The 14199-nt window shown below is 40.4% G+C and overlaps 1 protein-coding gene across 1 annotated transcript in view; it reads left to right on the top strand.

Moving 5' to 3' along the window:
* The window catches only part of Cpsf100 (cleavage and polyadenylation specificity factor subunit 2), a 200073-nt gene that overhangs the window by 51172 nt on the left and 134702 nt on the right, over positions 1-14199 (top strand). The window lies entirely within an intron of this gene.

Below are 14199 nucleotides of genomic sequence, written 5' to 3'. Positions count from 1 at the left end.
CTTATATAGTTTTCCCAATTTTGTCTTGAGCACCTGACTTTTTTTTTTAATAGACAAAAAACTGAGTTCTATCAATTTCCATAACCTAGATTATAAAATTAATCTTGGGACATTTTATTCAAACATGTTTAGGTTAGGAACAATATAATTAGTATTGAAAATATAATTTTGTGTAATTTACACGGGTTCCTTTTCCAGTCATTGTCCCCACATTCAGAGTTGCTACTCTCATTCTCTCCTCAGATATTTTCCTCTGAGCTTGCCTCTTTAAACCAGCCCGCCCATGACTGGGTAGCCCTTGCCAATTTTTCGGAGGGATCAGACGAGGTCCCAATGCGTCGCTTAAGGGGAACGCCCTAGCATTAATTTAATTCTGATTATACTCACTGACCATAGTGTCCTTGGCTAATTTTTCATGGCCGGATGCCTTTCCTGCCGCCAACCCTCCCCATTCACCCGGGCTTGGGACCGGCACCAAGATCGTATGAAAGGGCAGAAGCAAATGTTAAGAGCAGTATAGGCCTAACAGAAAGTTTCCCAGTAAATGTGGGACTACATCAGGGGTCTGCATTGACCCCTTACCTATTTGATCTGGTTATGGATGTAGTAACACAAGGTATAAGAGATCAGTCTCCTTGGTGTACAGTATGCCTTTTGCAGATGATGTTATACTGTGTAGCACTAGGTGAGAGGTAGTAGAAGAGAAACTGGAGGAGTGGAGAAGAGAAATGGAAAATAGGGGATTGAAGATCAGCAGGAAAAAGACAGAGTATTTGAGATTGAAAAATGGCAAGAATGGGGAAGTTAGTTTACAAGGAGAGAGATTGAAAAGAGTTGAAAATTTCAGGTATTTAGAACCAACAGTTGCAGAGGATGGTGATCTGGGGCAGAAATAAACTACAGAATACAAGCAGGATGGAAGAATTGGAAAAAAAGTGCATGGAGTACTATGCGACAGGAAAATAGGGGTTAAGTTGAAAGGTTAAGTGCACAGGACAGTTGTGAGACCAGCAATGATGTATGGAGCGGAGACATGGGCAATAAAGAAAACAGAAGAGAAGAAGATGGATGTGGCAGAAATGATAATGTTGAGATGGATGTGTGGGGTGACAAGAAGAGATAAGATACTGAATGAGGTAATTAGGGGTACCACAGGAGTTAGAAAGCTATCAGATAAGATCCAAGAAAGTAGACTGAGGTGGTATGGTCATTTTATGAGAAGAGATGAACAGTATATCGGGAGGAGAGTGATGGAAATGGAGATACAGGGAACGAGAAGGAGAGGGAGACCAAAGCGAAGGTGGATGGACTGTATCATGGATGGCCTTCGATCAAAGGGATTAACCGGTGATGAGTTGTGGGACAGAGGTAGATGGAGAAAGCTGACCAGAAACATTGACCCCACATAGAAGTGGGAAAAGATGTAGACAAAGAAGAAGAAGAAGAAGACGAAGTAATTTACACGGGTTCCGCTAGTTTTATATAATTTGTTTATAGCATGTGATTGTTTTGTGTTGAACATCCCATATTCCCAATCTTTTGGAATTATAATTCTTAACTGTATAGGTTAAGAGTTAGGAGTGTTGGCAAAAAAAAAAACAAACAAAAAAAAAACAAGACCTGACTGATTGCAATAATTATAGAGGCATAACACTTACGTTATTTGTTATGAAAATATATACTATGCTTATTCTAAAGAGACTGAAAGAAAAATTGATGAAAAGCTGAGAGATGAACAAACAGGATTAGAAAAGGTAGAAGTTGCACTGACTAAATTTTCATTTTGAGACATGTACAGCAATGCATGGAATATAAAAATTCCCAATTGATGGCTTTTGTGAACTATGAAAAAGCCTTTGATAGTTTGCACCTGCCAATTTTGTGGCGAGTCTTGTGTTATTAGGGAATTCCTCTTGAATATGTAAATTTGATTAAGTCTGTTCATGAGCATAGCAAGTGCAAATTTAATGTTAATGCAAGTCTGATCGAATGAATTTCCAGTGAAGAGCCGAACACTCCGCGGGAATGTGTTGTCACATATGTTGTATATCCTCCTCATGGATTTTGTAATGTATAGAACAGTCAGAGGTGGTGGAGAAGGGTTGGACTGGATTGGTGATAGGAATTTAGCAGACCTAGAGTATGCTGATGATGCTGTCCTTGTTAGCAGAACACCACATGATTTGCAATGCTTGCTTACCAGAATGCATGTAATATCACACAAGGTTGGGCGGAAGATCAATAGAAGAAAGACAGAAATGATGAGAGTGTAGTATGCAATGGAAGATGAAATATCATTGGAAGGAGAAAAGATTATTATTATTATTATTATTACTATCCAAGCTACAACCCTAGTTGGAAAAGCAAGATGCTATAAGCCCAGGGGCTCCATCAGGGAAAAATAGCCCAGTGAGGAAAGGAAATAAGGAAATAAATAAATGAAGAGAACAAATTAACAATAAATCATTCTAAAATTAGTAACAACGTCAAAACAGACATGTCATATATAAACTATTAACAACATCAAAAACAAATATCTCATAAATAAACTATAAAAAGACTCGTGTCCGCCTGGTCAACAAAAAAGCATTTGCTCCAACTTTGAACTTTTGAAGTTCTACTGATTCAACCACCCGATTAGGAAGATCATTCCACAATTTGGTCACAGCTGGAATAAAACTTCTAGAGTACTGCGTAGTATTGAACCTCGTGATGGAGAAGGCCTGGGTATTAGAATTAAATGCCTGCCTAGTATTACGAACAGAATAGAATTGTCCAGGGAGATCTGAATGTAAAGGATGGTCAGAGTTATGAAAAATCTTATGCAACATGCATAATGAACTAATTGAACGACGGTGCCAGAGATTAATATCTAGATCAGGAATAAGAAATTTAATAGACCGTAAGTTTCTGTCCAACAAATTAAGATGAGAATCAGCAGCTGAACACCAGACAGGAGAACAATACTCAAAACAAGGTAGAATGAAAGAATTAAAACACTTCTTCAGAATAGATTGATCACCGAAAATCTTGAAAGACTTTCTCAATAAGCATATTTTTTGTGCAATTGAAGAAGACACAGACCTTATATGTTTCTCAAAAGTAAATTTACTGTCAAGAATCACACCTAAAATTTTGAAAGAGTCATACATATTTAAAGAAACATTATCAATACTGAGATCCGGATGTTGAGGAGCCACCGTCCTTGACCTACTTACAATCATACTTTGAGTTTTGTTAGGATTCAACTTCATACCCCATAATTTGCACCATGCACTAATTCTAGCTAAATCTCTATTAAGGGATTCACCAACCCTAGATCTACATTCAGGGGATGGAATTGATGTAAAGAGAGTAGCATCATCTGCATATGCAACAAGCTTGTTTTCTAGGCCAAACCACATGTCATGTGTATATAGTATGAAAAGTAATGGGCCAAGAACACTACCCTGTGGAACACCGGGTATCACATTCCTATAATCACTATGGTGCCCATCAACAACAACTCTTTGAGATCTATTACTTAAAAAATCAATAATAATGCTAAGAAACGACCCACCCACTCCCAACTGTTTCAGTTTGAAAACAAGGGCCTCATGATTAACACGGTCAAAGGCAGCACTAAAATCAAGGCCAATCATACGAACTTCCCGACCACAATCAAGGGATTTCTGTACAGCATTGGAGATTGTAAGAAGGGCATCACATGCTCCAAGGCCTTTACGAAAACCAAATTGCAAACTAGGGAGTAGATGATTACCTTCAGCAAACCTATTAAGACGTTTTGCCAGAAGACGTTCAAAAACTTTAGATAATATGGGAGTTATGGAAATTGGGCGGTAATCAGTGGGACTTGAGCTACCACAAACACATTTACATAGAGGAGTAACATTACCAATTCTCCAACTAGTGCTAAAAGCTCCTCTTCTTGCTAACTTGCGCAAAATAACAGATAACTTTGGAGCTAAGAAATCTGCTGTCTTTATAAAAAACAAAGGAAAAATACCATTTGGGTCTACACCTCCATAAGCATCAAGGTCCACCAACAGAGCTTTAATCTCACGAGATCGAAAAGCTAAACTAGTTAGTTTAGCCTCAGGAAAACAGGAATGAGGAAGTTCAAGTTTTTCATTACTCTGTTTACTGTCAAAAACATCAGCCAAAAGGGTTGCCTTTTCCTTTGGACAGTGAGTGACTGAGCCATCTGGTTTAAGTAAAGGAGGAACTGTTGCATCTACACCAAAGAGTGCAGATTTAACCCTGGATAGGTACACTCCTCGGACACCCCTTTAAGGGTATACTCGGACGCGAACGACCCCGACGCCAAAAAAAATTCTTGAAAAATCAGTTTTTGCAGTAACCTCTTTTTTTCTTTTGCCAAAAAAAACTTCAATGAATGCTTAAAACAACTGTAAAGATAAATACTACTCATCTGCAGAAAAAATATTTATTATAAATATTTTAAAAAATTAAGTAGAAAAAAAAGACCTGACAAAAATTCATAAAAAAAAAGTTTATACATATATACACAAATCCTTTTAGGAATTGATTCTTGAATGTTTAGGACACATCTTGATGTATTTTGGATGAAGTCAGACCAATGGAGGTGAAGATCTGAAATGAGAAAAAAAGGGTAACTTTTTTTGGCCAAAAAAATTTGTCCAAATTTCATGAATTTGTTTGGGTACCCAAATGAAATAGGAAGTGGCTAATTTTTTTAGGGAATAAACATATGTTATCCTAAAATAGAAATATGTAAAAAAATCTTCATTATTTTGTAAATTACATTTATATCAGGGGCCATATCTAAAGGTAATTTTTTGAGTACTTAGAAATTTCGTAAAAAAATACATATATTTAATATATAATATGATATTTATGCAGGTAAGAATATACCAAAATATCACAAATTCTATAGGGAACAAGAATATATATAGATAGGGCAACTTACGCTTCGGATATGTCCACAAAATAGCCGCCAACCACACTGACTCAGACTCCCTAATCTGCCACTTGAAATGTAGGAAGGGTATGTCAATTTCAAGGTGTTATTTACTAATCTAATTATTATTGGATATGCATAAAAATTGTATGGTGGGTTGCTGGATAATTGTCGATTATTTTACGACTATAAAATTAAAATTCTGACCCAAAAAAAATTTTTTGAAGGGAAATAAAATCGAAAAAAAAAACAAAAATGTGAAACAATATATTTTAGCTAAAAAAATTTGATGATATTCAATAAAAAAAGAAGTAAACAAAATTTTCCGACAAATAAACATCTAGAGGAATCATTACTCTGTGATAGTTCCTTAGTACGTAGTAATTTTGAAAGAAATGGGAAAAAACGAAAAAATGGCAATCACCGGAAAATCGAACACATACCTATATATACGCCATATCTGGCTAAAAAAAAGATAGGCATGGGTAGCCAGATCATCTAGAAACACTTTCCAACACTATAAAAATATAAGTTTTGCGACACTACTTGCCAATTCCTTACGGTAACATGACTAAGCAAAAAAATGCAAAACAAATAAAAAGGGGCACTCGCGGAAAAATGGCTAACATTCTAATATACGGCATTTCAGAAAAAAAAAATTCAGCCACGTGCTAGGCAAACCATCAAGGCACATTTTCCGACAAATAAACATCTAAATGAATCATTACTCTGTGATAGTTCCTTAGTACGTAGTAATTTTGAAAGAAATGGGAAAAAATGAAAAAATGGCAATCACAGGAAAATCGAACACATACCTATATATACGCCATATCTGGCTAAAAAAAAAGATAGGCATGGGTAGCCAGATCATCTAGAAACACTTTCCAACACTATAAAATTATAAGTTTTGCGACACTACTTGCCAATTCCTTACGGTAACATGACTAAGCAAAAAAATGCAAAACAAATAAAAAGGGGCACTCGCGGAAAAATGGCCATTCTAATATACGGCATTTCAGAAAAAAAAAATTTCAGCCACGTGCTAGGCAAACCATCAAGGCACATTTTCCGACAAATAAACATATAAATGAATCATTACTCTGTGATAGTTCCTTAGTACGTAGTAATTTTGAAAGAAATGGGAAAAAACGAAAAAATGGCAATCACAGGAAAATCGAACACATACTTATATATACGCCATATCTGGCTAAAAAAAAAATAGGCATGGGTAGCCAGATCATCTTGAAACACTTTCCAACACTATAAAAATATAAGTTTTGCGACACTACTTGCCAATTCCTTACGGTAACATGACTAAGCAAAAAAATGCAAAACAAATAAAAGGGGCACTCGCAGAAAAATGCCCAACATTCTAATATACGGCATCTCAGATAAAAAAAAAGACATGCACGTGTTAGCCCAACCATCAAGGCACACTTTCTAACACATAAACATGAAAAAAAAAATCAATAATATACGGCAATTCCTTACTACGTAGTAAATTTTTACAAATATTGAAAAAAAAACAGAAATTGGCAACTGCAGTTAAATACCCAATATACCAATAACTACGTCGTATCTGACATAAACAAAGTCACGCATGGGTAGCCAGATCATCTAGACACACTTTCCAACACTAAAAAAGCAAAAGTTTTACGACACTATTTGGCAATATCTTACGGAAAAATGACTTGGCAAAAAAATGAAAAAAAATTAAAAAGGGGCACTCACGGTAAAATGCCCAACATTCTAATATACGGCATCTCAGATAAAAAAAAAAGACATGCACGTGTTAGCCCAACCATCAAGGCACACTTTCTAACACATAAACATGAAAAAAAAATGAATAGTATACGGCAATTCCTTACTACGTAAAAATTTTTACAAATATTGAAAAAAAAACAGAAATTGGCAACCACAGTTAAATACCCAATATACCAATAACTACGTCGTAGCTGACAAAAACAAAGTCACGCATGGGTAGCCAGATCATCTAGACACACTTTCCAACACTAAACAAGCAAAAGTTTTACGACACTATTTGGCAATATCTTACGGAAAAATGACTTGGCAAAAAAATGAAAAAAAATGAAAAAGGGGCACTCGCGGTAAAATGGTCCTCGTGGTGATGAACGACATTTTAACTAAAAAAAAAATCATGCACATGGTAGCCAAACAATCCACCAAGACTTTCCACAACTGATAACCTATACAAGTTGCACCATTCTACGACAATTTCATAATACGTAATAACTTTGATAATTATGCAATTTTCAATATTTAACTTAGCCGGTGATTATATAGCTGCAACTCTGTTGCCCGACAGACAACTCTACGGTAAAAACTCGCCAGCGATCGCTACACAGGTTGCGGGTGTGCCCAACAGTGCCATCTGTCGTCCAGATACCCAGTACTCAATGTAAACAAAGACTCAATTTTCTCTCTGTCGAGCTATCGACAAGACGTACTTACTCGCTGTTGCTAAACTGGAGTTTTTTCACAACTAATTGGTGAAGTACTTTATTCTAGTTTTGAGCTTTCGCTATGCAGGTGTTTTATCTTCGTCTTAAATCTTGAACTCGTTTTGGATAGATTTAATTATGGTGACAGAGAGTATGGACTTTCTTTCACTTTTAAATGGCCGACCCTTCCCTTAGACGGAAGTGTGTTTAGGCTTTTAGTAATTATCTTATCACGTTATAGATTTTCCTCTATATATTTTATATCTCTCCGCCTTTATTAGGCCTCTTCGATTAACTTTCCATTTATTATAAACATATAAAAATAAATTTTAATGTTTTGTTTATATAGACCTTTCCTGAGAGTAGGCGGTCCTAACTTGGAAACCGAAGTTAATCAACGTTGAGCCCTTTATATCGTAATTAGCTTTTAAAGAGCTAAGGATTTAAAACTTTTTAAATGTAATATTTTATGAAAGAATTTCTTTGATAGTCTTCGTACTGTTTTCAAAGATGAACTAACGTTTAGTTTATTTATGCTACGCAGTTGTTGACGTTCAGGACGTTCAACATACGCTCTATCGTTACGATAGAGAGAGAGTGTATCACGGTTTCACTTTGCAGTAAGAGTAAATAGATTCTGACGTTTTGTTCATTCTTTCTTAGCTTAAATGTTTTAAATTCTAATTTAAAGGAACTTTTTATTTGAAAAACCTTTCAGTTTTTTCCTTTAGTCAAATAACATGTTTTTTTGACGAAATATAATTGGGCTCTTCTCTTAGGTGCGAAATCAAGAGAGAAAGAGAGAGAGAGATAGAGACGGAGGGAGAGAGAGGAGAGAAAACGTTCCGTTCAAGCGGGTAACGTTGTTCTCGTGTTACTCGCGTCCCTAGTCGCTGTACGGGGAGGAAGGATAAAACGTTTTTAGGTTTTTATTCTCGTCCCCAGGCTATGTGCGGTGAGAGATTGAAAACGTAGTTTATATGAACTAGTGTTTAGTCTCTTTCCCAGCCACTGATTTTTTTATCTTAAAATGTTTTCTGTTTTTTGCTGGTATTAATGAGCTTGCATTATACGACTGATTTCGCAATTACTACCTTTTAATGAAGGGTAGAATTGCGTGTTTCAGGTAGAAATCAGTAAAAGTTTCGATTTCAGTGAAATAAGTGCAAAACAGAAAATCGAAGTGATAAAGTGATATGCGCAAAGTGTTACAGTTTTGCGTCCGAGGGTTCGTCTGTTCGTGCCTGTCGTTCACCTAGTCCGGGACCTCTTGCATGCTCCCAAGCCCAGGGGAGAAGTAATGTCAAACGACTTATGGGTTCGAGAGGCCTTGATCAACGAACAGACGTTTTCCCTCTATGGTATCGGATGTATCTTACCAAGATCTCCCCTACCATAAGACGAGAGACGTTGTTTCTCCTCGTCATCCGAAGGCTTTTCGCATAAGAAACCTGTCACAAGGTTTCGAAGCCCTTAAGCGAAAGTCAGTCCTTTCAGGACAGGTCCAGCGTCCTGGTTACAACCATTAGGACAGCTCTGACCCTATGCAGTCATCGGATAACTGCTCGCCGCCTAACAAAAGCGTAACACAGACTCCGAGAGTCTTTTTTTGTTGGCAAAGTGTTGCGGTCACAGACGTTACCCTCGTCTCTTACCACAATCATTTCCGTTGATCCTTATGGGTTGTATGGCAAGACATGCAGTATATGCTTGCCTCCCTTATGGAAGACTATTCTACCGATTAGTCCGTTGAGTCTAGCCGTTTATCTCATCGATATCCTGGCTTTCAGCCAACCTAACGTTCCTTTGTGCTTACTGTTGACGTTGGCGTAGCTTAGTCACGTCAGTCAGGTTGTTTAGAACCACACTCGATGAGGTCTCGTGTGGTTTTTCAGCCGCATTTGGACGTTAGGCCACTTGCTGATGCTCCTGTTGACGTTCAAGACGTTCACTAACAATCGGAGTTGACTTGTTTTGACGCTGTGCGTCAACCTCCGCATTCTAGAGTTGTTTTGACTGCTCAGTCTAGGCAGTCAAAGCAGTCTCCAGTGGACGCTGTGCGTCCTCACGCACCTGTTGTGGTTGACAGTTCAGTTGTTGACAGTTCACAGACTGTCAAGCAGTTACATGACATTGCGTTCTGGTCCGCTACTAATGCACCAGTGAGTGTGGACTCTGCTTGTAAAGCATTGCCACCACGGTAGGTCTCTCCCTTGCTTGAGACTCAGCTTTTATCGGACAAGGTTCCTGTAGATGAGGAAGTTGCTGTTCCCCCTCCTACTGATATTCCCTTGAGGACTCTGTCAGATGGAGAGGAGCCTAAAGCTGCTTTGCCTCCTATGGACTTTAATTAAATCATGCTGATTTTTTTTAAGGATCTTTGTCCGGATCTTTTTGTAACTGCTGCTCCTCGTTCGCCTAAACGTCAAAGCTTACACTAGGCCTAGCTACTTCGAAGCCGTTGTTTTTAAGCTAGTGCTCTCTCGCTCTCCTAGAGAGCTTTACGTTGGCTAGGCGACTGGTTTTTCACCAGGAGGAGTTTGGGGGATACAGCCTTTGCTTTCCCTTCTTTTAAACTGGTTTATAGAGCGAGAGTCTGATATGACACGAGAGAAGTTCTCGGCTTGGGAGTTCATGCCTCTGCCCAGATAGACTTCTCAATTCTCGTAGACTCTCCCTGGCGCCTAGCCAGGAGACGCTCCAAGTTGTTTACAGGTCAACTTCACAGCTGTTTTCGAGCCTTTGAAGTTTTGCTGTACAATTATGTCATGCATAACAAGACTTTCAGGGATGGTAAGCGGTACCGCCTCAGTCGCTAACCCCGTCTGTTGCCACACCTGCTCCCGTAGACCCTAAATGGGCTTTGCTGCAAGACATGCAGTCCAAGCTTGCGTCCTTGATAGAGGACTTTAATGCGGAGAAGGTTGCTACCGAACTTTCTGGCCAACAACCTTCCAACCGGTCGGTTGTGCGCCCTGTTGACGCTGAGGTAACCTACTCGCGTCTGCCAGTTGAGGTGGTTCCTCCACCGATGCGACCCAGTGTGGGTTGCCAGCCGCACGTTGACGTTAAGCGACGCTCGGAGGTGGTTGTTGACGTTCAGGACGTTCAACAACCAGCAGAGGTGACTTGTTTTGACGCAGTGCGTCAACCTCAGCAACCCGGTAGGGTGTTGACTGCACAACCCAGACGGTCTAGACAGTCTCGGGTTGACGCTGTGCTTCCTCGCGCACCCATGGTTGTTGACAGTTCACAGACTGTGCAGCAGTTCCATGATGTTGCGTCCGGCTCCGTCACGCATCCACCAGTGCGACCGGACTCAGCGAGCCAGACGTTGCCCACTCCGTTGCCGTTTCCTCATCAGTTTTCGGATGAGGAACCCTCTGATGAGGACGTTGCTGAACAACAAGACGATCAGCCCCCAGAATAGATCAAGCCCTGCTATCCATCCAGAAGATGCTGAAGAAGGAACGCTGCTCAGTCAGGCTGTGGATGAGTCTGGTAGGGATGATGTCATCCGTGGAACAATTTGTGTCACTAGGAAGACTACACCTCCATTCTCTTCAATACCATCTAGCTTTTCACTGGAAAAAGGACAAGACGTTAGAAGCGGTCTCGATCCCGGTTTCCGAAAAGATAAAGTCTTGTCTGACTTGGTGGAAGGACAATATCAACCTAAGAGAGGGTCTTCCCCTGGCTGTTCAGACTCCCAACCACGTTCCTTCTTGGACGCATCGGATGTGGGCTGGGGCGCGACACTAGACGGTCGGGAATGCTCAGGACTGTGGAACTCGAGTCAGAGGAGCATGCATATCAACTGCAAGGAGCTGTTGGCAGTACATCTGGCCTTGAAAAGCTTCAAGTCTCTCCTTCGAGGCAAAGTGGTGGAAGTTAAGTCGGACATCACCACGGCCTTGGCGTACATCTCCAACAAGGAGGTACCCACTCACTGACGTACGAGATCGCAAGGGACCTGCTCATCTGGTCAAAAGGTCAAGACATCTCCCTAGTAACGAGGTTCATCCAAGGCGACTTGAACGTCATAGCAGATTGTCTCAGTCGGAAAGGGCAAGTAATTCCAACCGAATGGACCCTCCACAAGGATGTGTGCAAGAGACTTTGGGCCACTTGGGGTAAAACCATCCATAGATCTCTTTGCAAACTCGCTGACCAAGAGGCTTCCAATCTATTGCTCTCCAGTCCCGGACCCAGCAGCAATACATATAGATGCTTTCCTCCTAGATTGGTCACATCTGGATCTCTACGCATTCCCACCGTTCAAGATTGTCAACAAGGTACTGCAGAAGTTCGCCTCTCACGAAGGGACAAGATTGACGTTAGTTGCTTCCCTCTGGCCCGCGAGAGAATGGTTCACCGAGATACTTCGATGGTTAGTAGACGTTCCCAGTAGTCTTCCCCTAAGGGTAGACCTTCTACGTCAGCCACACGTAAAGAAGGTACTCCAAAGCCTCCACGCTCTTCGTCTGACTGCCTTCAGACTATCGAAAGACTCTCGAGAGCTAGAGGCTTTTCGAAGGAAGCAGCCAGTGCGATTGCTAGAGCAAGGAGAGCTTCTTCCATTAGAGTCTACCAATCGAAGTGGGAAGTCTTCCGAGACTGGTGCAAGTCAGTTTCTGTATCCTCGACCAGTACCTCTGTAGCTCAAATAGCTGTTTTTCTCTTATACCTGAGAAAAGGACGATCCCTTTCAGCTTCCACTATCAAGGGCTACGGAAGCATGTTGGCATCGGTCTTCCGGCATAGAGGCTTAGATCTTTCCAAACATAAAGATCTGCAAGACCTCCTTAAGTCTTTTGAGACCACCAAGGAGCGTCGTTTGGCTACCCCTTGATGGAATTTAGACGTGGTACTAAGATTCTTCATGTCAGATAGGTTGGAGCCGTTACAATCAGCCTCCCTGAAAGATCTCACTCTTAAGACTCTTTTCCTGGTATGCTTAGCCTCGGCTAAAAGAGTCAGTGAGATTCATGCCTTCAGCAAGAACATAGGATTTTCGTCAGAAAAAGCCACTTGTTCGCTACAACTTGGTTTTCTAGACAAAAATGAGCTGCCTTCTCGGCCTTGGCCTAAATCTTTCGATATCCCCAGCTTATCGGAGATCGTAGGCAATGAACTAGAAAGAGTCTTATGCCCTGTTAGAGCTCTTAAGTTCTATTTAAAACGTACTAAACCTTTACAAGGCCAATCTGAAGCTTTATGGTGTTCAGTTAAGAAACCATCCTTGCCTTTGTCAAAGAATGCTTGGTCAGACTTTATCAGATTGTTAATACGAGAAGCTCATTCACATCTGAGTGAGGAAGACCGAACTTTGCTTAAGGTGAAGACGCACGAAGTTAGAGCTGTAACAACTTCCGTGGTCTTTAAGCAAAATTTATCTCTGCAAAGTATAATGGACGCAACCTATTGGAGAAGCAAGTCAGTGTTCGCGTCATTTTACTTGAAAGATGTCCAGTCTCTTTACAAGAACTGCTACACACTGGGACCATTCGTAGCAGCGAGTGCAGTAGTGGGTGAGGGCTCAACCACTACAATTCCCTAATTCCATACCCTTTTAATCTTTCTCTTGAAATGTTTTTATTGTTGTTTTTTGGGTTGTCCGGAAGGCTAAGAAGCCTTTCGCATCCTGGTTGATTTGGCGGGTGGTCAAAGTCATTTCTTGAGAGCGCCTAAATTAGGGGTTTTGATGAGGTCCTGTTGTATGGGTTGCAACCCTTGATACTTCAGATCCTAGGGGTCGATCAGCATCCTAAGAGGATCGCGAGGCTCCGTAAGGAAGACGTACTTAAAAGGCAGAGTAATTGTTCAAGTCGACTTCCTTACTAGGTACCTATTTATTTTGTTTTTGTTATTTTGATAAGTTCTAAAATGAAATAAAAACTCTTAGCTCATAAAAGTGTAAACATATATTGCTGGTCTCTACCCACCCCCCTGGGTGTGAATCAGCTATATAATCACCGGCTAAGTTAAATATTGAAAAATGTTATTTTGATAATAATATAAATTTTTGAATATACTTACCCGGTGATTATAAATTAAAGGACCCTCCCTTCTTCCCCAATAGAGACGCAGTGGGACGAGGAGAAAATTGAGTCTTTGTTTACATTGAGTACTGGGTATCTGGACGACAGATGGCGCTGTTGGGCACACCCGCAACCTGTGTAGCGATCGCTGGCGAGTTTTTACCGTAGTGTTGTCTGTCGGGCAACAGAGTTGCAGCTATATAATCACCGGGTAAGTATATTAAAAAATTTATTTTATTATCAAAATAACATATTACCTTAGAAGGGTAAACTCGGTCGCGCTCGACCCCGACGCGTCTCAGAAATCGGGGAAGGAGTACAGCTACAGCAATGCACATCTGGACACTACTAGAGCGTGTAGGGGAGACACCTCCTGCAGGTCGATCACCCACAAATTCAGTCACGGGGGGGAGTCACGTGAGAAAAACCTCTTTTTTTTTTGACGCTCGGGGTCGCGTACGACCCACCGTACCTATCCAGGGTTAAGGGTAGACCACCATTTATGTTCCTGAGTTGTACCAGAAAGTGTTTCTTTTATGGTTAAATTGTACTCCTTTTCAGTTGAGGCATAAACTCTCTGAGCAAAAGCTCGAAGCTGAGTATAGTTGTTCCAGGTCAAATCTGATCTGTTACCCTTCCAAAATTGATAGACCTCCTGCTTCTCCAAAAAAGCACGTCTACAATCATCATTGAACCACGGTTTGTCCTTCACTCGGTACCTTAGCACACGAGAAGGGATACGCCTATCAATTAT

This window comes from Palaemon carinicauda, chromosome 24, assembly GCF_036898095.1.
Source record: "Palaemon carinicauda isolate YSFRI2023 chromosome 24, ASM3689809v2, whole genome shotgun sequence".
NCBI classification, from domain to species: Eukaryota; Metazoa; Arthropoda; class Malacostraca; order Decapoda; family Palaemonidae; genus Palaemon; species Palaemon carinicauda.
The sequence above is the reverse complement of the archived record's forward strand: the minus strand, read 5'-3'. Positions and strand labels throughout refer to the sequence as shown.